The sequence below is a fragment of the Notamacropus eugenii genome, chromosome 3, assembly GCF_028372415.1.
Source record: "Notamacropus eugenii isolate mMacEug1 chromosome 3, mMacEug1.pri_v2, whole genome shotgun sequence".
Classification (NCBI taxonomy): domain Eukaryota; kingdom Metazoa; phylum Chordata; class Mammalia; order Diprotodontia; family Macropodidae; genus Notamacropus; species Notamacropus eugenii.
The window spans coordinates 6,506,637-6,530,285 of record NC_092874.1 but is presented as its reverse complement, the minus strand read 5'-3'; the positions used below and the strand labels follow the sequence as shown (position 1 = coordinate 6,530,285).

The following is a 23,649-nucleotide window of genomic DNA, read 5'->3' as shown; positions in this document are numbered from 1 at the left end:
CTTCTGTTTGCCATTGGAAGTTCTTCATAACTTAGTCCCCTCGTGCCTTTCCAGGCTTCTTACACCATACTCCCAATGCCTACTCTTGGATCCAGTAACCCCAGACCCCTGACTGTCCCACAAACCAGGCCTTCCATTTCTCAGTGCTTGGGCCCTCTCTCTAGCTGTCCCCCAGGCCTGGAACGGTCTCCCTCCTCTTTTTTGACAAAGTCCCAGCTAAATTAGTATGGGAAGCCTTCCCCAACCCCTCCTAATTCTAGTCCTTTCCTTCAGTTAATTGTTTCCAATTTGTCTTGTACAAAGCTTGATTGTATGTCTGTGTATACATATACGTACATGAGTGTGGATAGATATATATGAATGTATGGGTGTATGATCGTGTACATATATGTGTGCACATGTACACGTGTATACATATATGCATGTGCACATGCACTTGTGTGTTGTGTGTGCACACACACATACACACAGATATTCAAGTTGTCTCCCCCACTAGACGGCAAGCTTCTTGAAGTCAGGGACTATCTTTTTTTTTCTTTTTGTGTCCCCTGTGCCTGGAAGAATACTTGGCACATAGTGAGCATTAACAAATGCTCACTGACAACCTCAACACCTGTTTGCCTCAGTTTCCTCACCTATAAATTCAAGATAATAATGGCATCCATGTCTCAGGGGTATTGAGAGGACCTAATGAGGTTACTGGTAACAAGAGCCTGGTGCACAGTAGGATTTCTAGAAATGTTTGATCCCTTTGCTTCTCCTCTCGTGTTTGGAACTCTTGACTCTTTGACTCCAAAATGATCTTATTTCTTGTGCCAACAGATGCACACACCTATTATATTCCAGCCAGACAGGCATTCACTCTGCTTCCCATGCAAGACCATCTTTCTCCTGAGGTCTCCACACCCTCATAGGCTGATCCCCAGTCCGGAAATTCTCTATTTTCCTGTGCCCTTGACTTAAAAGTCATCAAGTTCAACCTGTAAGATCCCAGATCTGAATGTGAGAGGGAATACAGATGAGGAAACTGAGGCCCAGAGCCTTTTGCCTTCTTTAGGATCAGACCAAGGGTAACCTCTGGCCATCTGCCTCCTCCCGCACTGGTGAGCAGCCCCCCATACTTTGTATGCATTTTGTCTTTACGCACACAAGCCCTATTTCCTCCAACACAGTGTTCATTCACTGAGGGTGAGGATTGTTACTATTTTTTTCCAGTTTTTAAACTTTCCACCTTATCCCAGTGCCTGGCACACAGTACGAGCTTAATGAGTGCTTGTGGCATGAATGAATGCCACAAGAAATGCACACTTTCATTTATTTCGTTTCAGGATAACTTCCTTTCCTCAGGCTATGGAAGGGCTGACTCAGACCAGCAAAGGCCATCACAGGCCCCTGGGAGCAGAGCTTATGCCTTGACGTTCTTGGATTCTCCATGGAAGTGCATGCCTGTGCATGGAGCCCTGAGCTCTGAGTCCTGGAGGATGACAGACTTCATGTTGGGGCCCTCTGGTGGCTGAACACTGGAACTCAGGCTGATGAATGTCAGCAAAATTGGCATCTTGAGACAGAGTGCCCCAGGTCTGGACCTCACCTAGGGAAAGAGAGGAATTGCTCTTGACAAAGTCAAGTCTCCAAAATAGGTTTCAGAGACCTTTCTTAGAACAAACCACAGAAGTCATTGAATCTAACCCCCCTCCTTTTACAAAGGAAGAAACTAAGGCTCAGAGAGATTATATGACTGTGTGGGGTCACCCAGCCCTCAAGGGCCTGAAGCAGGATTTGAACTCAGGCCTTCCTGAGAGTTCTACTTTCCATATCACCCAGTAGCCTTCTATGTGTGCCCCCGAACTTCAGATGCTTGATATGGAGGCTCAGAACCACATGGGGAGTATCTTGTACCTCTGTTCTGATCAGCACATTTAAGATGGACAGAAGCCAAGTTTTCAGCAGACAGCCAACAGGCCACATGGTGTTGGAATGACTTCTGACTTCCTGATCATGCCCACTCCACGTCGTATCCCACAAAACTGAAGAATCTCAAATATGGAAGGGGTCTTGGAGGGTGTCTAGCCCAACTCCTTTCTGACAAAGAATTCCCCTCATTAGTAAACCCATGAAGGCTTCATTGCCCAGCTTATGCCATAAGACTTATGCTGAGGGTTCTTCCACTTACTCTAGAAAGAGCACATTCCATTTGAAATACCAAGGTCATTTCTTATATTGAGCTTTGATTGATCTCTTTGCTACCTAGAAGATTCTAGATTTGGCACTGGAAGGGAGTATTAGGGGTCACCTCATCCAAACCCTTCTTTTTACAGCAGAGAAAATCAATGTTCATGGAGGTCATGGGACTTGTCCAGCATCACATATGGAGCAGGTGGTAGACACGTCTAAACCTTCAGAGGCCAAACCCAAAGCTCATTCCAGAGAACCAGCCTACTTTCCCCAACTTGGACCCACTCATAATTCCTAGTTCTCTTCTCTAGCACTTTATGACAACCTTCTAATACCTGAACTTAACTACCATTCTCCTAAGTATCCTCTTCTCCAGGCTAAACGTTTCCAGTTCCTTCTACTAATCCTCACATGGCATCATCTGGAGGCCCTTTGCCATGCTAGGTGCCTTCCTCTGGACTCTCTCCAGCTTCTCCTTCCTAATGTCCTCTCTCCCTTGGGGTAATCCTGCCAACCCTGACCACTGAAAGCCTCTGAAAACAGCTTCCGATGACAGTGTCCCAAAGGCACCAGGTGAATATCCAGATGAGAACACACTCAGTTGTAACTGAATAATGAAGATAGTGGATGTTCATACTCTCCTCATGTCTATCTCATGGTTCCTTTTCCTCCAAAATAAATACAAAGGACTTTTTTTACCATATTGTTTTAAAAGTTCCTTGCTGTCACTATGTTTTAAAGGATCTTTCAACATCTCTGCCTTGTGTACATTAAACTCTGAACCTAAACCCCATTCCCTTATGCTCTTAAATGTTAAAGTGATTGTTGCTACAAATAAAAGAAGATTTATTTTCATTTTCAAAATGCATTTAAGGTCAATGTTGGACATTTTCCAGGGTGGTAGGAATAGATAAACAGAACCATGCCTAACGGATCATTACAATGGTGTTTCACAGTTTATAAAACCTTCACCTCCCTTAACTGACTTGACCTTTGAGACATCCCTGAGGTAAGCTGAGAAAAACACAGAGGAAAGAATGCTGATCTCCCAGTCAGAGGACCAGAGTGCAAACCTTGGCTCTTGTTGTTATTAGCTATGTGACCTTGAGTAAGTCACCTTAACTCTCTGGGCCTCAGAGGCATCATCTTGAAATGGGAGGGTGCTTGGGGTCTAAAGGCTTCCAATATCCTTCCTGGCTCCAAGTCTATGGACCAAAGCATGGATAAATCCACAGCAACATTGACAGGGACCTCAGAAAACAGCTACTCCAATCTACGTGTGAAGAATTCCTTTCATAATTTATCTGGTCCTGAGACGGTGCTAAAGAAGTGCCCATTTCAAAGATAAAGAAATTGAGGTTTATCCAAGTTACATAGTCACTTAGAGGAAAAGAGTCTACACCCTCCAAGGGCAAATCTGTGTTCTTCCCTATCTTTCCTCCTTATTAAGCACCCAGAAAGCCCTTGGCATCTTGTCAATGACTGGACTCACATTTTAGCCAACAGTGTGCCTGCAACATGAATTCAATGATTCTGTGTTAATTTGTCCAGTGTATCCAGCAGCAGGAAAGAAGCCACCTCATATCTCAAATCATTTTCTTTCTCGGTTCTAAATTGGTACCGTTGCTGTATGATGTCCCCATTATCACTTATGTATTTACTGTGATATTTATAGCCTCCCTTTCCTCCAAAGATTCCAGGTGCCTCACAGAGAGATTTTTAACACAGAAAATCTAACCTAATGAATTATACATCATGAGACTGACTTTGAAGGAAGTGTTCTTGATCTACGAGCTTTTCCCTGACCTCAACATCCCATGAACTGGTTCTTTTGCCTTGGCAATGACTGTCCACTTTCCCTGCCATGTACACCTTCCTTGCCTTTGGAGAGACAATGTTGTGTTGTGGATGGATTGCTGTACCTGTTGTTAAAGATCCATGTTTAAAATAGACGTTTGACCCTTATTAGCTGTGTGACTCTACACAAACCATTCCACGTCTCACAGCCTCAGATTCCTTATCTATAAAATGGGAATGATAAGTCAAGAACCAAACAAGATTATTTTGGTAAAGCATGTTGTAAACCTTAGAACTCTAGAAATGTCTGCTACTCTCCTTACAATCCCTACTTTCCTACCTGGCTCAGCTCATACTCTGTCTCCCATAAGAAGCCTTCAGAGAAAACTTGTGTTTGGTTTTTCTCTTTACCCAGAGTTTATTCTTGGTAGTTAATATAAGCTTATAGAGGGTAGGGGAGAAGTTGGTTTTTGTTGTTTTGTGGTTTGTTTCTGTCTTTATATCCCCAGCACCTTGCACAATGCATTGTACCTAGTAGGAGCTGAATAAATGCTTATTGTATTGCATCCCCTTGTACTGGGTAGGTAAGGAGATGGAACTTCAGCTGATTGTGCCCTAAGTCCTTTCCCCTGCCCTATGGCCAAGGTGGGACTGGGGGGGGGGGGGTGGTTATCTAGGAGGCCAGCCGTGGTCCACAAGTCCTGATAAGAAAGGAACTCTAGTCCTCCAGGTATTCTCCAGTCTTCTGAGGAGCGTCCCAGAACAATCAATCAGACAAGGAGCCCTACTATGATCCTGGCACTGTGTTCATTTTTAGACACTCACAAATGAAATGCCCACCCCCTTTCCTCAGGGAGCTCACATTGTATTGGAGAGCATGAATTTGGTGCAGAGAACCTGACTGAAGAGCTGGTCTGGGATCACAGTGACATATAAGCTACAAATGTGTCCACCACATCTCAACCCCTCAGGTCCTTCCAGGCATAATTTAGGGACCACTTACCACACCTTTCCTGATCTCCCAGCTATTAGCAGTTTCTCTCCCTTGAATACTTGTTATACATACATACATACATACATACATACATACATACACATATATTCACACACATATAAATATAAAATTCATATATATGTACATATATACATATACGTGTATATATATGTGTGTGTATATATATGTGTGTGTGTGTGTGTGTGTATATATATATACACACACATACATATTTCCTGTCTGTTCTATCTCTCCAATTGAATATAACCTCATCGAGGGGAGGGCCAGGTCTGGTAATTTTGTGTTCTTGTCTCCCCACAGCCTAGCACTCTTTGGGCACATAGCAAGGACTTGATAAAAGTGTGTGGAATGGAATTGAATTGAATGTCTCCTTTTCTGAGTTCCAACCTGACATAAAGGAATCTAAATTTCACACCCCCCCCCACTTCTTTTTCAATTACCAAAATCATTGCACTTCCATATGAATGGGATAGAATCAAGATCTGAGACAACTGGCTGAGAACACAAGGCCTCCACTGGGTAGACTTTCCTCCTTGAGGTTCACCTTCCTACAGAGAAGGACATCATTCTGTCATTTGGGGAAGTCGCTGGTATCTTTAGCAGAGTATATTTAAGCATACGTCAAAAAAGAACACAATCTTCTAGTTCTCATTCAAACAATAAATACAAGAAAAAAATAGATGCTCCCGAGTAAATGAATTAGGAATGCTGTAACAGAGAGGAACCCAGGGACGTGGTGCTCATCCTACCAAGTTTATTAGTATGTCTGCTTTCAGGCAATTTTATCAATTAAATGTAAACAGAAAACTCCAGTTACCTTTCACAGTCATCATTACCATTACATCTGTTTTCTGATTTGCCCATTTTCTATCATTTTGATCAGCACCTACATTGTCCTGTCTTTCCTCCTGGACATGTGGATGACTTGGAGGTACAGGACTCAGAGTAGGAAGAGAGCTGGTTAAGGCCTAGCAACCCTCCTCACCCAGAAGTTACCACATTCCCAGACTACCATGGCTGTTGTAAAACAAGTTACATGTGAAGAATCCCTTGTTTTCCTAGCTCTTTGGGTTGTCTTCTCCATTATGCAACTTTCTCAATAATGTGGTCAGAATCAACTTAGAGAAACAGAGTTTGCCATCTGAGGTCATTGCTTCTTAGGGGTTAAATAATAGAATGTAAAGGGGCCTTTTAAGTGATTGCTAATGCCATCTAACAGGAGCCGAATTTGAATTTGAAAATCTATTGTTGTGTTTCTTGAACATATGTAGGGTCTTGTGCTGTGGAAACATGGCCAAACTTATGAGAGAGGGAACAAGTTGGGTTCAATCATCATAATTTTACTGGACATGAGTTTCTTATTACTTTTGTTAAAAAAAATGTATAGCCATTCCATTGGCTCCTAGGTCTTAAAACTGGAGAGGGTCTTAGAATGCAAAACCAGGTGGTCCCTTAGGGAGCCTGAGTCCAACCAATTCCCCCACTTACCAGATGGGGGAGCTCTGTGTTAGATTCTAGAATTTTCTCAGGATCGTAAGTTCAGAGCTCTTTGGACTGGAGGAACTTCTAACTGAGGCATCATGAGTAGAAATATAGAATGACCTAGTGAATCCAGGATGGCTGATGTCCTTGGGTGCATTCCACGGGCTTTATAGGCAGCGGGACACAAGCGTTTGTTGACATGGAAATTGACATATGAAATATTCACCACCAGGTGGTGCTGGTAAGCAAGGCAGGTTGAGCTGTCGATCATTCTCTCTAAACCAGAGGACCCATCTGAGCATCCCTTGAACACACCCATTCTTTAGCATCACCAACTGCCTCTTAGGCAGCTTGATCAGGAGGTCCCACTGGAAAGTCAAATCAACATGTCCAAAATTCATTTCCTTATCTTTCTCCCCCCAAAACTTCCATGTTTCCAACTCCCCTATCACTGCCAAAAGCACCATCGCCCTCCCAGACACCCAGGCTTGCAAACTCAAGATCACAGCTGAGTTCCTTAAACTGTTGCCAAATCTTGTCTTCTCTCCATTCTCAACATCTCTTGTTTGTGTCCTTCTCTCCATTCACAAGGCTGCCACCCTAAACAGGACCTCATCACCTGAAGCCTATATTAGTGCAATAGACTCCTTGTGATCTCCCTGCCTCAAGTCTCTTTCTATTGCAATCCATCCTGAACTCGGCTGCCAAAGTGATCTTCCTAAAATGCATATCTGAGAGTATTATTCCCCTGCTTGATAAACTCCAGTAACTCCCTATTACCTTTAAGATAAAAAATAGCATCCTCCATTTGGGGTTTAAAGCCCTTCCCAAGCTGACCTCATCTGGTCTTTCCATTCCTCTGCTATTCCGTCACTCTGAATGTGACAATCCAGCAACAGTGGGCTACTTTCTGTTACCCAAGACATTCCATCTCCCAACTGCAGGCCTTAGTATGGCTTCCCGTCACACCTGGATGACTCTCTCACCTCTGTCTCCTACTTCCTCTGGCTTCAAATTCCAAATTCTAGAGGATGCGCTGCTCCTACCTACCCACTCCCTTTTTCCTCCTTCTTTCTAGGATCATCTTCCATTGATATTGTGTATCCTGTAGCCATATAATTATTGATATATGGATTTCCCCATTAGAATGTAAGCTCCTCAGCACTTACTGAAAACTTAGTACAGGAAGTGCTTAATATATGCTTGATGACTGACTGACTGACTGGTTGGATAGACAGCTTCCCTACCAGTTCACCCCCTTTCTTTTCAAGTAGGTGTGGTTTCTTTGAAAACCCATGCATTAACATGTCTGCCCTGCCATTTTGGCTCCCTTTGTCATTTATTGGCCTGGCTCTTACTAGGAGGTCTAGTCCTAAGATCTTTCCCAGGTATGCAAAGTATAACAAAGGCCCATTCCCTTTGCCCTCTTCACCCCTCCAATGGTTCTGAATTATTACTCCAATCCCACAGCCTAACTCATTTAGGCAAAATGTTGGTCATTTCTAGAAGGGTTAACACCCTTTCCCACACACACATCTGTGAGCAGTTACTATTTAGTTTAACATTGGCCAACAGTTTTATCACTTTTAGCTGCTTACAAAGGAGAGTTAGCATGCAGAACAAATGCTTGCCCAGAGAAAAATAGGGAGTCCAAAGTGCATAACATGACCTCTCTGGACACATGTCCTCTCTCTGGGGAAGGGAAGAGGGTGAGTCAGTGTTGGGTTTGTCTGGGACAAGGTTCACATGCACTCATTGTGACTCCTGGCCCTGAATCTGGACTCAAGAGATGGAGAAATGGGGTTGCCAGCCCTGGCAAAGGCTTCCTTAGCTCTGTATACACACTTCTTACTTGCAGAGGCCCCTGCTTCCCTCCACCTTGTACCCATTGGCCTCTTGGATTGTAGGCTGTGTGTGCTGGAGTATGAGCATTCACATTTCAGACAAAGCCAATGAGATGCGTTTATTGTGTCACTGATCAGCTACACTAAAGAGATGAAAAAAACATGTTAACAACATAGGCTAAACATAGAAGTGTGACTGCTGTATATCTTTTCCTCCAAAGTCAGTTATTAAATATTTACCAGCATCTCAGTAATTATAAGGGACAATGAAAACATCCCACTCCCCCTCGCAAAAGTCAGAAGGTGGAAAACCAGACTCTGTCCTGCTGTAGTTAAGTCCTCATGGGCAGAGCCCAAGAGATGAGCTACAGGATTATTTGCCTTTCCTCCAGATGCAACCCTTTGATGGCTGGACGTTATTTCCAGCACTTTCTTACCACTCCAAATTTACAGGCAAGTCTAGGCCTCCAGATGACATTTTCAAACAGTAAACCCTTCACTTCAATCACTTATAATTGAACTTGACATTAAAATAATAGTTCTTATGTATGACCTTTCCCTCGCAATTTCTTGAGAATTTTACAAATATCTGCTCATCACAGAATCACAGAATTTGATAATTTGAAGGGACCTCAGTAGCCACTTAATGCAATGGATACATGAAGGAGTCACCACCATAAGGTACTTGACAAGGGTCTCCTGCCCTCAACTGGAAAATTTCTAACAAAAGGAAATCCACCCATCCCACTTTGGAACAACTTGAATTGAGAAGATTTCTCTCTCCCCCCGAAATCAAGCCTCAGATTTCTTCCTTAAACCTTCCCTCCTTTCTCCTGGACCCACCTTCTGTGACCAGACAGACAAATGCTGATTCCACCTCCACAGGAGAGCCTTGAAGACAGTCATCATGGTCTCTGTCTTCTCTCCCCTAGAGCAAGCATTACCAGTGCCCTCAGTTGCTCTTCAGATGTCTCTTCACTCATCTGGCCGCCCTCTTCTATCCATTTTCCAGTTTAGCAATGGTGCCCAGGCCTGGACACCAGACTCTACAGGAGGTCACATCTGATGAGGGGGGCAATTATCTCCTGACTCGTGAATTTTATGTCCCTCTTAGTGTCATCTGACATTTCAATATCTTTCATGGTCTCCACATCATCCAGCTGCCTCAGACTAAACTTTCAGGCTTAGGTACAAAAGATCAACTTAATAGTCTAATATGGGGGAGACGGAGAATTATCACAATTGAGGTTTTAGTGCCACAACATGGCATCAGTGTGCCTCTTATCCCAAAGTCCTTCTAATAATGAATAGTCTTTTCCTTCATCATTTTTATCAATATGATGGACACAACACAAAATCTCAGAGTTTTTTTTCATTTCCATTTCTCTAATTATTAGCGATAGAGAGCATTTGTTCCTCCTCTAACTGTTTGGATTTCTTCCTTTGAAAATTGCCTGTTCATGTCCTTTGACCATTTTTCTTTTAGAAAATGGCTGTCATCCCAGATCCTACACAAAACAACTGCTGTCTATCCATACTTCCAGCTTATCTTTGTCAAGTGGATTTTTTATACCAGAGTGGAAGACTATTTATCATTTCATTGCCCATTTATTTTACACCACCTCCCTCCATTTGTGTTACTGATCATGATAATAAGTTCTTGTTTCTTTCAGTTGTCTGTTAAGTCCCCCCCAGTTATTTACCGTATTGACCAGCTCGGGGAGATCAGCAACACCCATTGACCAGAGAATCTGAATTCAGCTGATCCACAGCCTGTGACTCTAACATAATGAACTACCTTCCTCCAAGCAGTCCTGTGAGAGAGGGAGTTCCAGTAATAGTTTGTCCATTTAACAGGTGAAAAAATAAGCCAAAGTGAGTTATCTATGGTCACTCAGCTAGCAAAAGTCAGAGACCAGATTCCAGCCCCGCTCTCTCCTGACTCTGGGTCCAGTGTCTTGGCTCCCCTATACCTTGAGGGCTCTCTATATTTCAGAAGAAGAGTTATGGTTAAGAGTTTATGATGGAGATTGAAAGACCCAGGTGGTATTAGATTCAGAGCACAGTATCACTGAACACAAAGAAGCTGAGAGAGTAGTAGTGTCCAGCTTGGAATGGATGGGTCACCACTGTGGAACCAAGGGTAGAGAGTGTGCCAAGGAAGGGCCAGCATGTGCTAAGGAAGCCAGAGGGAGGGCTTTGGAACAACAGGGCATCATTTCACAAAGGAAGTCATACGCAGCTCTTGGAAACATGTGTCTAACTGATGCAGAGTAAAACAAGAGACAGAAATGGAAAAACCCAAGAGTGGAGAGTTTCATGTGAGGATTTGGGAGCAGGGGTTAGTGTGGGCACAAACAGACCTGAGGAAGTAATGACCATGAGAGCAGGCATCAAGAGTATATTTATGATTTGCCAAGTCCTTTGGAAAACATCCTCTAGGATGCTCCATTAAGCTTTGAAGTCCATGGCTAAGGTGTGGTTATATCCACTTTGCAAGTAAGGAAACCAAAGCTCCGAGGGATTGTTGAGGCAGTGAAGAGAGGAGGTAACTCCAAGCCTTGTGAATCTACAGCTGTCTGACAGTTCCCTGACTCACTTATGGATGGGAAGATAAATTGAAGACAAGTTTAGGAGGTGAGTGAAAGAGGTGACAGTCTGTATTCAAGTCTGCCACAATACCTGCTGATGACCTTACGAGGGTTTTAATATACCTCCTTTAAAAAACATCCTGAAGATTTAAAACATTCAACTGGAAATGCCTTTGGCCTGCCCAATCAGGGTGGAATTGCTAAATTAAACACTACTAAAATTCTTTTAGGGTTTTATTTGTTTTTGCTGTGTTTTGTTTTGGGAGGTGCTAGAATCTCAGACTCTTAGCTGGAAGTCAAATTAGTATATGCCCAGATGAGAAACCCCTCTCTGGAGTCCTTGGAAGGTGATCCATCAGCTTCGATTGGGAGGCCCCCAGTGAGGAGCAACTTCCATGCCTGAGACTGCCCATTCCACTTCTGAACAGTGTTCTGGGACAAGGGGGGCTTCTACAGGATGGATGGAGGAAATCATTGGAAAGGTGGTTGAATAAAAGTATCAAAAAATGATTTATTTAAGAAAAAAGACCATAATGGATGCACTCATTCTTTACACTTGTATTCACAAACACGTCCTTGGGTAAAGCCCAATAACGTTTGGCTGAAGGAAGGAAAAGAGAAATCTTGGGGGGACACGCTAGTGGGAAAGTAGAATATTCTTGTTCTGCCAAAGGGAAGAACTGGGAGGTGTGCGATAAAGTTACAAGGAGGCAGACTGAAGCTAGATGTCAGGGAAAAACAAACCACCTTCCTACAAATGAGAGTTGTTGCAGAGAACAAGGTGAAGACTTAGGAAGTGGTGGCTTCCTCTTCTTGGCAGTCTGCAAGTCTAGACCAAATGACCACTTAGTAGAGTTAAGAGAGAAGCAGCCCCAAAGCCAGAGGAGATGGAGTCCAATTCCCCAGTGATATCTATCACCTACATAATCTTAAGCAGCAAGGTGATGCAGTAGATAGAGGGCCAGATCTACAATCAAGAAGCTTTGAGCTCAACGCCAATCTGACACATTTACCAACTGTGTGACCCTGGGCAAGTCATTAGTCCTGCTTGCCTCATATAAATGAGTTTCCTCATCTATAAAATGAACTGGAGAAACAAATGTCACATCACTCCAGGATCTCTACCAAGAAAACCCCAAATGGGGTCACAGAGTCAAACACAACTGAAATGACTGAAAATAGACAAGAACATCATCGTGCCTTTTTGAGATTCAGTTTTCCCATCTATAAGATGGCAGGGTTAGAAAAGGTAACATCTCAAACTGAAATATACTCTGTACAAAACAGCAATGTTGTAATACATTCAGCAATATTGAACGACTTCGCTCTTCTCAGCAATACAACAATCCACGACAGCTCTGAAGGACTTAGGATGGAAAATGCTAACCATTCTAAGAGAAAGAACTGTGGTGGAATCAGATTGAAGCAGACTTTAAAAGAGTAGGTAGCCTCGAATGTCCCTCCTAGCTCTGAGATCCTGTGAAATATCCTGTCTACATATTTAAAAAACATTCAGATAGTCACAGATTTAAAGTTGGAAGGAACCTCAGAGGTTATCTCATTTGACAAATAAGGAAACTGAGGCTCAGGGGCATGGAGTGACTATCCATTAATGGGGTGGCAGCAGACGTGGGCAGGATTCAAACCCAGATTCTCTGACCCTGCGCCAGGCCTGTCTTTCTCTATTCTGTCGCATTACCTTCAGCCTCAGAATCCCTTCCACTCCAACTTTTTGAGAAAGAAAAGAAGCAAACAACTCCCTGGGAGCCCTGAGACATTGCCCCTTCCCTTTTCCTATGACTCCTTCAGTTCTGGAGACAGAGGAAAATGCAATTAGGAGCAGCCACTCAGGGCTTTCTTTGCCACCTGCCATTCTCTGAATGCCTGCTGATCCAAGTGACGCTTTAACTTGCAGATTTGTCTTGATAGACTGGAATTAAGAAAGTTTCCTTCTAAAGTGTGTGCTCCAAGCACCACATGGGGATCAATATAGAATCCATCAAATCAAAGTTTGGCAATATAGAAGTTTGAAAGGGGGGAGGCCTTCTTCTCTGCCCTAAAGAGTTATTATTTGCATAGAAATAAAGGCATAGTTTTCATTTTTTATAAATAAAAGTTGACTTTTATTTTGCCTCAGAAATGGAAAAGGAGAACAAATCAGATATCAGGCATGCCCTCAAAAACCAGAGGTCTTAGGCGTCAGTAGAGAAACCTGTGCCAAGGAAGGAAGCCTGTCATGGTATCAGTTTAGCAATCAATATGGAGCAGACAGTCTGGGAGGGGTGTGTGCTTGGGACCTTTGGGCCACTATGTACTTAGGGCTTTCAGGTGCCATCAAAATGTAGGTAGAGCTATTCTAAGATCCCATCAACTAGAAATCGTCATCCTCATCTCTTGGGTGCTCTGACCTTCTGTGGCATCAGCATGGTGGCAATAGTGGGATGTTACTAGGGTTGTGGTCCCCCATTCTCAAAGAGAACCCAAATGACATTACTATGTTGGGGTCATGGAACCTTGACCAAGTGTCTTACTGTAGCTGATCAGGCCACTATGAGCTTAGAAAGCCCTGTCACAGATTGGGCACAAACCCTCCATATGAGCATTTGGAGTAGAGATGGCTCCAGGGATGCACTGCATCCTTGGAAGAAGTTGCTGGAAATCAATTCACTTTAGTCCAACCTAATAAGCACTTGTGAAGTACCTGTGTTCAAGGCAAGTGATGGATGCAGTGCATCCAAAGACAATCATTTCCTCTTTTGCCAGGGGGCATCACCCATGAATGATTGTAATGGAAAAACTGAGCCGAGTCGATAGACAAGCTTTGAATAATAGATTGTACTGAATTTACCTCTTCTGCTGCAATAGCCCTGTGAGGTAAGAGATTCAAGTATGAATCTACCCATTTTCCAGATATGGAGACTGAGACTCAGATGGATTAAGTCATTTCACAAAAGTTTCAGGGGTAGAGTTTGAACCCAAGTCTCCTGAAATGAATTCCAACAATCTTGGTATATTCCATTCAGTTCAAGGCCATTCATGTAAACATGAAACTATTATCTGCTTACTACTTTCCATGATACTGTGCTGAGAGTTGGGGATGCAATGACAAAAAAGAAAGGGTTGAGGTCGAGGGAAGTAGTATCTGCCTTCAAGAAGGTTATGATCTATTGGGGAAGGGTAAACAACAGCTGTACAAATCAGGAAATGTGGAGTATATAAAATTGAATGCAAAGTCATTTGGAGAGAAAGGTGAGCAGACTGAGATTGATTGATTGATTAATTGTGTGTGTGTGTGTGTGTATGTGTGTGTAGGTGAGGTTGGTCAGAAAGGCATCCCGTAGACAGTAGCAATTGAACTGAGCTGTGAAGGGTGCCAGGGATTCCAAGAGGTTGGAAATAGAGAAGTAAAAGAGTCCAGGCATGATGCACAGCCTGTGCAAAGATACCAAGGGGGGAGATGAGATGCTGTATCTGAGAAACAATGAGCAGTCTAGCTAAAGAACAGAAGTCATTCTACATATATATATGCATGATATCATACATGTCTACACATAGGCTTATGTCTCTGTGTATGAAAGATTGATCATTGTTCTTGGCATTTCTTGTTATCATAATTGTGATTTCAGGCCTTCTTGATAAAGATGCTCTGGGTTGATTAGAGAAGAGAAAATTAAGTTCAGATGGCAAATTGACTACAGATTAAGTTATTTTCAGATGGAACCGGACCTAGTGACTCACAGTCCTGGGGGTCCTTGGCTACCAGCCCTGCCACTTACCAGAAGACGTGCCAGCTTCTTCACACAGATGATACAGCTGCATATAGTCTAACCCCTAACCCCTGGGTCGAGATTTTGGATCCCTGCCTTACTTTTAAAAAGTAGAGAATTGTTTGTTATTCCTTGAGTGTCTTCAGAAAAGTCCTGATAACAATTTGATTGGAGGAAGTTTTATTTTCATATTGTTTGAAACCAAGTATCCAATAATGCTCACCCAGAGAATAAGTTCGTGAGGGGCCAAGTCAACTCTCTTGGAATTATCCAGAGCGCCAGCAATGATATCCTTTCCCACAGAGTTGGAAATATTTCTTTTTTTAATTAAAAAGAAAGCATTCACAGAAGATGAGGAGAAAGAGAGACAGAAAGAGACAAGATGCAAAAACAGTGTTCTATCCATCAATCAATAAGCATTTATTTAAGCATCAGTAATGAGGGTCAACTATATGCAAAGTACTATATACAGAAATCAACTAAGGGAACAGTCTCTACTCCGACAGCATTTGTCTTTTAGCAGGAGATACAAGAAGGGCATGCAAAAGAAAGAGATACCATATGGTAGAGTAGTTGGGGGTCACCAATAATTCAAGGTCATGGTACAGTAATGCAAATCCACCAACCTTTTCTTCCAATTCAATTAGTCTGTGCACCTCTTCTAGATTTTATAACCAGGCAACATCACCAGTAACAAACAAAATAAAATAATATCCTAGGGACTCTTGCTAGAAATGTCCTTAAGAAGATCATAGCATTATGAAAAAGGGTAGAGGGCAAAGTTCTGAATCTCAAATGTCCTTCTGGTCTCTGTGTGACCTTGGCTTGGTCACTTCTCCCACTCTAGACTTCAGTTTCTGAATCTTTTAAATGGCCCTTCCCAGCTCTAGATCCTAATGATCTTGGGAACTGGAAACAGTCGAGGAATCCCTCTGTTCTTTTATTTCACCAAGTCTTGGAAAGAGGAGCTGAGTCTCTAACCCCAACTCTATAGTGTTTCATGGAACCACCTGCAGCAATGACCTTTGGGTCACACTTTCTGCTCCCTCAGACTATTTATCCAAACCCTGACTGCTTCATAAATATTAAATAAGCCTTTTTGACAATCACTTCATTATTGTTTTCCTAACAATGAAGAGAAAGTGATTGAAGAGCAAAAGGTCTTACTGAGGGTCACACTGCAGCCTGGGTTGAAATTGTGTGGATGCCCATTCCTGGCTCTGACCATTAGCCTATTGGGGGGTTAGGGAAGTTTGAAGAACTCATCAGGCACTCCTTTCCTTTCTATCTCCAAAGTTTTTCAATGCTCTTGACCTGGGGTTCTGCCTTTCCACAAATAGAAGAGTAAACCCTGAGCTGCCTCAGACATTAACAATCACTGATGAATAAAAGAGGAGGCTAAGAGGGGCAGTAAACAGAGCACTGAACTTGGAGTCAAGAAGGTCTGAGTTCAAATTTTGCCTTGGACACTTAGTTCTAACCATGTGATGCTGGGTAAATTATTTACCTTTCTCAGCCTCCATTTTTTTGTAGAAACACAAAGCGGGTATAAATAATAATAGCTCCTACTTCCGGGGTTTATTGCAAGGATCAAATGAAGTAGCATCTCTAAAGTGTCTTGCAAAGTTTAAGGTGCTTTACAAATATTTGTTGTAATTATTCAGTCATTTTGGTTGCGTCTGACTCTTCGTGACCCCTTTGGGAGTTTTCTTGACAAGGACCTGGAGTGGTCTCCGTTTCCTTCTTCAGCTCTTTTTACAGATGAAGAAACTGAGGCAAACAGGGTTAAGTGATTTGCCCAGGGTCACACAAAAGTGTCCAAGGCTGGATTTGAACTCCAGTCTCCCTTACTTTAGGGCTGGTACTCAAACCACTGTGTCACCTACTTCCCCTTAGAAATGCTGTCTAATGTTTTGTCTCCAAATTTTGAAATAGTTTTTCTTTTAAGTACATTCTTATATTTCACAGAATCACAGCATTTCAGAGGTGCCTCAAAGGCACCTCATCCAGTCCATGTCTGCAAAGGGATCCCCACCTGAACAAGCCAATCCAGGGTCTGCTTGGAGATGTCACTTCATTCTGCTGACAGACCTCTTCAGGCAGGCCTTTCCACAGTTAAACAGCTTGAATCTTGGGACATGGTTATTGGTTACTTCTTCTGGTTGTTGTCTTTGCCTCAGTATCAAACCTGAATTTTCCTCTTTGTCATTTTCATCCACTGTCCCTAGTTCTACCACTTGAGACCAAGAAGCACAAGGCACACTCCTCTTCCCTCCAGCCACAACTTCAGAGTCAGGGGACCAAAGTTCAAATACTGACTCGGTTGCTTATGGGACCTTAGCATTTTTAACAATCTCTCTGGGTCTCAGTTTTGTCATCTGTATAATGGAGGGTGTCGACTTAAATGACCTCTGAGATCGGGATCTTTTAGCCTCTAGGACTGTAGCCTTCAGTGCATTAGGAGTCCCTGTAATCAAATTCCTCAGTTTAGGAAGGACACCAGTGAGGACAGAAGGAGCAAGGAGCTTTCCAGAGGCTCCCTAAGGAGTTGATGACAAAGCAAGGTCTGGTCTCCAGATTTCCCCATACCCTTGCCCGCTTACCCCTTCCCCTGCATCATCAGCACATCCTTCTAATCACTGATAGTCTCAACAGCATCTCCACATAGAGAGATACGGGAGTGAGGAACAATTTGAGAGAGTTTGGGGGAAGTGGGGAGGATGCAATGAGGATTTTTTTTCAAACCTAAAAAAAATTATAAAAGTTTCTCGTCCTGATGAAAGAAGCTCTTTACATATAAATTATATTGTAATAACAGAGCTCCCGGGTGGGAAAGAGCTCCTTCTCCTGCTGGCAAAAATTAAAATAATCACAGATGGCTAATGATCAAAAATCCTGACTGACAGCTCTGGAGTGGGAGGCACAGAGCCGAGCCTCAGAGCTCCCTTAGATTTCCTTTCTGAGCTGGCTTGGAGGGCCCCCAACCCTGTGCTCAAGGGTACTCATCTCATCCAAGACCATCCAGGCCAGTGGAATGCTGAAAGGAAGAAACCAAATGTTCTTTATCTTCAAGGGTCTTGTGGGTTGTTAGAGGTCTCTGTGTGACCTTGGCTTGGTCACTTCTCCCACTCTAGACTTCAGTTTCTGAATCTTTTAAATGGCCCTTCCCAGCTCTAGATCCTAGTGATCTTGGGAACTGGAAACAGTTGAGGAATCCCTCTATTCTTTTATTTCACCAAGTCTTGGAAAGAGGAGCTGAGTCTCTAGCCCCAACTCTATAGTGTTTCATGGAACCACCTGCAGCAATGACCTTTGGGTCACACTTTCTGCTCCCTCAGACTATTTATCCAAACCCTGACTGCTTCATGAATATTAAATAAGCCTTTTTGACAATCACTTCATTATTGTTTTCCTAACAATGAAGAGAAAGTGTCTTGTGGGTTGTTAGACATGATTTCCCCAAGATGTATAGACACTATCCTGCACACATGGAGTGTGAGTAGTTTCTCCAAACTGAAAGACCTGAGTTTGGGCTAGTGAGTCATTTAGATTGTAGTCAGAATCTTATGGGTGGATAGAAGAAACCTCAGTGGTCCCCAGACCCCACTGGGCTCTGAACAATAATACTGACCATGTACCTTCCTCAGCTTACAGACCCCAACAAGGGGGATCCTTTCTGGTTAACTCTCTGATAGCTCACAAAGCTCAGTAAAGTTGTTCTTGACATCAAGCCTCCATTTGCCAATCCTGCACCATTGTTCCTGGTTCTTCCCTCTGTAGCCAAATCAAACAAGACGAATTCCCCTTCTCTATGACAATTTGAATTATTGGAAGGCATCTGTTGCTTCACTGTCTAAGTCTTCTTTCCACCATGGGAGAAATGATTATTAATAACCAAAGTTTTGGGGAGATCCAGAGCTCCCTTCTTCTAAAATCTTGATTTTTAGAAGTTCAGTCTCTTGAAGGACGTTGTAGATCATGAGATTGGACTAATTTTCTTGTTCAGACCCCACACAGGTGGAGAAGCCATTGTACTCTGCTCAGGTGTGGGTGTGGCATACATTTCCCAAGGCTGGGGTGCTCTGGGCACAGAGATGAGTCTCTCTAGCCAAGGGTGATGTGAAGTCACTCTCAGCCTCTCGTTGAACACCTACTCTTCGAAGGGTATATAAACTGTGAGTCTGCCACCATACTGGTCTTTGATCTAAGAGAAATGACTAAAAACATGTGGGCCTTATTAATAAAATGATTAAATTACCGAGAAACTATGTCTCTTGAACTTTTTTAATCATCACAATCAAGATAATCCTCCTCAGTTCCTTCAGTAATCCTCAAATGGCAGAGATCCGAGGTCCAGCCATATTACCCTTCTCTAGGTGCTATACATTTGATCAATGTCCTTCCTAGGCCCCTCCATGACAAAGTCTTTTAGCAGAATGGAGTAGGGATGAGAGATGGTGGTCATTTCCATAGGTATGAAGGTCATCTCTACAGGTGCACAAGCAACTTAATCTGAATCTCTGGCAAAGTCATAGGACAGAAACAGGTTCAGTTCCAAACATGCTAAAAACATGTTTAGCAACATGTTAGAACATGTTAAGAAGATGTTATAATTAGAAAGTCAGTAAGTCTGCCTCATATTAGCTTCTTAGGGTGAGAGTTAGTTGTCAGTAAAAGTCCCCAGTGAAAACATTGGTAGCTCTAGAAAGGCTGACATTTCAGATGTCTCAACTAAAACATTTATGAAATATTTAAGTGACAGATCATTTTTGAGGTGGGCTGGAAATAGGATTGAAAGGGTAGAAAGACATGCAAAATGCTGTCAGAGAACACCAGAGAAGGCTTCCCTCATGCGCCAGTCTATACCTTCACACATCATCCTGTTCACCAGGCACTAGCCACCCCTGGCAGCCCACATCAACAAGTAGGAGGTATTTCAGGAACACTAGGGTTAAACTCTGCTATAGGATCTCTAAGCATTTCCCTTTAAGGCTTCATTCATCACTTTCAGATCTGGTTTCACACACTGTGAGAAACTCCGAGGACAAATGCCTTTCTTTTCTGTATTTGAATGCATCCAAAGGGACAAAATTGTTGAGATGTGCTTTGGAGATCTGGGCTCCCTTGGAGCAAAGGTGCATTTATGGATCTCACAATTCCATTCAAAAGAGGAAAATGCAGTTCATCCATCCCTTTAAATCCATGGATTTTTGTCCATGTTTCTCCACAGATTCTCCCAAGTGACATCCTAGGTGCTCTGGATGTTTTCTTTTAGGACTTTTATTCTAACATCCACAGGCCCTGACATCACCCAATCCATCTCCTTGTTGTCTCTCAATCTTGCTGCATGATCAGCCTTCCTCTAGGACTCATTTCACAATATCTCATTGTTGTTTTCTATTCTGCTTCTGACATTTAATCCTGGACAACATTTAGCAAACTCAGTCCACATCCTATGACATTCATGGGCATGGACTCCTCTTTGGGGCTCACATAAGAGGCTGTGCTCCAGCTTTTGTTTGAAGACTGGGCCCAAGTCCTACCTTTGTGGTCCCTTTGTATGGCCTATGCCACTGAGCACAGTTCTAGGGACATTGTGTTCTTAGTTTTAAGAATTCACAGGGAAAATAATCTTCCCCTTTGATACTGCTCAAGGCTATGAAACAATGGAAAGCACAGCACTGAACACTGTGATTATAATGGGTAATATTGTCCCTAGGGAAGAGACAAGAAGAACATTGGGGAGTCCTTCCTTAGCTCATCTATCCAAATAGAGTTCATTCCCAATATACTCATCTAGTCTCCACATGATGCTGTGTCCTCGTTGGAAGAGGACCGGCAGACTTGCATGTGAATGGATTTAAGTGAGGCAGAGTCGTGCAGAGTTATCAGCCTCACTCTCTTACAGAGTCATCATGGTCTAGTGTCAGGATAAAAATCAATATGGGTGGTGATGGCCTGGGATGCACTGGATGACCAATCTCTAAGCATTCCATGGTTACTGCTTCAGCCACCTTCACAGCCATTGGAATAAATTGTTCTCATCCATCCATCCCACTGGGGGATGTTTGCACGTGCTTGGGATAGACAGACCTCAAACTCACCAACGGGTTTAAGACCTGCCCACTACAAGGCTTAAAGACTTCCAAGGGGGGAGGGTGCACCACTCTCCAAGTCAGGCTATTCTATATTTGAGGTGGGCTATTATTCAGGACTTTTTCTCAGGTTCCTTTGAGTGATCTTTGATGGTATCATCTCAAGGCCCCACATCTTACTGGTTGCCTTCTCTTTTAGACTCATCAGCTTATCAATAGCCTTCCTAATATATGTAGCCCAGGAGGAGTCAGACGAGGTCTAATCAGTACAGAGACAAGAGCAAGACTTTTACCTCTTATTCCTGGAAGTGCTGTCTTTCTTAACGTAATAGAAGATTTCTAGAGTTTTTTGGGTTTCTACATCACCCTATTCACTCATATTAATATTACTTGTTGACTAAGGAAACTTTATAAAATGTACTTATCAGTGGAGTGGCCTATTTCCTCCTCTCTAGCCATTAAAAGCTCCATTCAAGTCTATCACAGGTCTCCTGCATAAAAGACATTTTGGCAAAGAATTTTCAGAGAAACCTTAATGATCTCCCAACATTGCTTACCAAGAAGTGAGTTAGCAAAGAGGGAGTACGGGGAGGGGTGCTTTAGGAAGTGCTCACCGGAGAGTCCTTATAGCATGCTTCTCTCCTGCTACTGCCTCCTTGCTCACAAGTCAATCTCTGCTTTTTACTGAATGTCAATAAACTCAAATGAGATAAAAGTAGAAGAAGCCTGCCTGAGGCCGAAGAAACTTGGAGGTGAATTTCCATTTTTTCAAGAGCATTTGATGAATGATGTGACAAAAGAGCCCTAATTAAACTTGAGATCCTGAATGCTAAATAAATGAAAAGTGGCACTCTATCCATCTTCTGAAGTAGCGCACGACCTCTCTGCTTCCCCCTTTAACTCCTTTCTTGACTTAGGGGAAGCCTTTTCTTCAATGAGTTCTCCTGTTTTCTGCCTCTAAAACCAAAGCTGTGGCCTGCCTCTTGGAGACTTACTCCTTAGATTTGTGCTCCAGCCAAAAGAAGAGGATCAGCCCATAAGAGCTTTGCATTTTCCCACCCACTTTTCTCCATCAACGCAAACCTTTGGTTCTCTCTTTCAAAGACTTTCCTGATCTCTCTAGGTATGAGTGGTTTCCTTCTATCCTCCACCTCAACCCTACCCTCACTTTACCCCCAAGGAAACTCTTTGAATTGATTCTGTACACACATATGTAGGTGTACATATGTATACACATGTACATACACACATACATATACATGTGTGCATACATACATATATAGGTTTGTGTGTACATATGCATGTGTGTATATATAAACATGATGTGTGTGTTGTGTGTGTATATAATGTGTGTGTTTGCTTGTTTTGCTTCACCATTACCCTGTTTCACTCAATAGAATAGAAACTTCTGGAGGGTAAGGACTGTTTTATGACTTTCTTCATGAACCCTGCACCTAGAACAGTTCCTCACAAAGAGTAGGTGCTTAATCATTGCTTGCTGAATTTCGTTCAATTAAATTTCCATAATTGACAAATGCATAAAAAAGTGACTGGTTTCTTTACTTGTACAATTGTCACAGGGTGGTAAGTAGGCCCTCCTTTCTTGTAGTCAACAAAAATACAGTTACAATGGGTCCATGTCAAAAGAAACACTGACTCTGGACTATATTCTCCACAGTCCTGTGGGGACCACCAAGTGTTGAGTTTCACAGTCTAAAAGATGAGCATAGGAAACAGGATAAGCAATGTCCCCTTACCAGCAGAAAACAGAAAATCAAGCTGTTTATGGCCAGGCAGCAATATCAGCAATGGTGTTGGGGTGGCCTTCCCTCTTTGAGCCCTTCTGGCTCCCAGATGTGATCAGGACTTTTCTGGGTACAGTGTGGACCTGGCTAACACCCTAGTAGGAAGCCTGTGATACAGTAGGAAGGTGGTTTGAGGACTGCCAAGCAGTCAAACAACATTCATCAAGAGCTTGATACCCACAAAGTCGTAAGAGCTGAGTTCCAATTCCATCCACTTCCATCTCTGACATAATCAAAATGACCTTAAGCAAGACACTTATTTCCCAGGTTTCACTTTCCCCAAACTTTAAAATGAAAGGGTTGAAAATGAAAGGTCTCTAAAGGTCCAGCTCTCCATCAATGATTCTAGACTTGAGAAGACTTCTCGTTTTGACTGGGCTTGCGTCAAAGCTTTGGAGTTTGGACTCTGAGATTCTTAAACCCCAAGTGCCGTTGTTAGATATCCTATGTCCCTCTACAAATGACTGAGCTCCCTTTGCTTTCAAGGTTAGATGAGTAAGAGGGATCATTCTTGGGGAAGTACTACAATTAGTTAAATCATCTGCGTCACCCTCCCCTGTTGGAGATCGAGAAAGATGGAATTTGTTTTCTGTGGATATCAGTAATAGAGTATTCCACTTGTACTGAAGGTATGTTCTTATCATCTATTTTCCTTTGTTTTTTTTTTAATTTTCCAGGGAGTGATTAATTCATCTCAAACAGACAGCATTGAAATAGCTTTCCCCCCAAAGTTTCCCATGTAGTATCCAGTGCTGAGCTTACCAATAAATTTATTGCTATTGTGATTGTCCTGTGGCTTTGAGGGTTCAATTTATGAGACAACACAAGTATCTGAAATGGCCTCACCCAATTCTAAAGCACATCCCCAAGTATTTCCCATGTGATCCTCACAAGAACTCCGTGAAGCAAAGGGAGCTGGGAAAAAGAGGCGTAGGATGTCACTGTCACAAAGAAGGTTCATCACATCACGTTATCTCTGAAATTTCTGGCCTTAGCATGTTACCTGGGGCACTGACTTTCCATCAGTCACACAGCCAGCAGACGACAGAGGAGGGACTTGAACTCAGAGCTCAGAATG

General features: G+C 42.8%; 1 long non-coding RNA gene across 2 annotated transcripts in view; it reads right to left on the bottom strand.

Annotated features, from left to right (window-relative positions):
* Nucleotides 1–1,266: 1,266 nt before the first annotated feature.
* Nucleotides 1,267–23,649, bottom strand: part of LOC140532386 (uncharacterized) — a 120,344-nt gene continuing 97,961 nt past the window's right edge. For both annotated transcript variants that reach the window (XR_011976488.1, XR_011976489.1), the window contains one exon: nt 1,267–1,591. This is a non-coding gene — a long non-coding RNA (uncharacterized lncRNA). The remainder of the gene's footprint in view (nt 1,592–23,649) is intronic.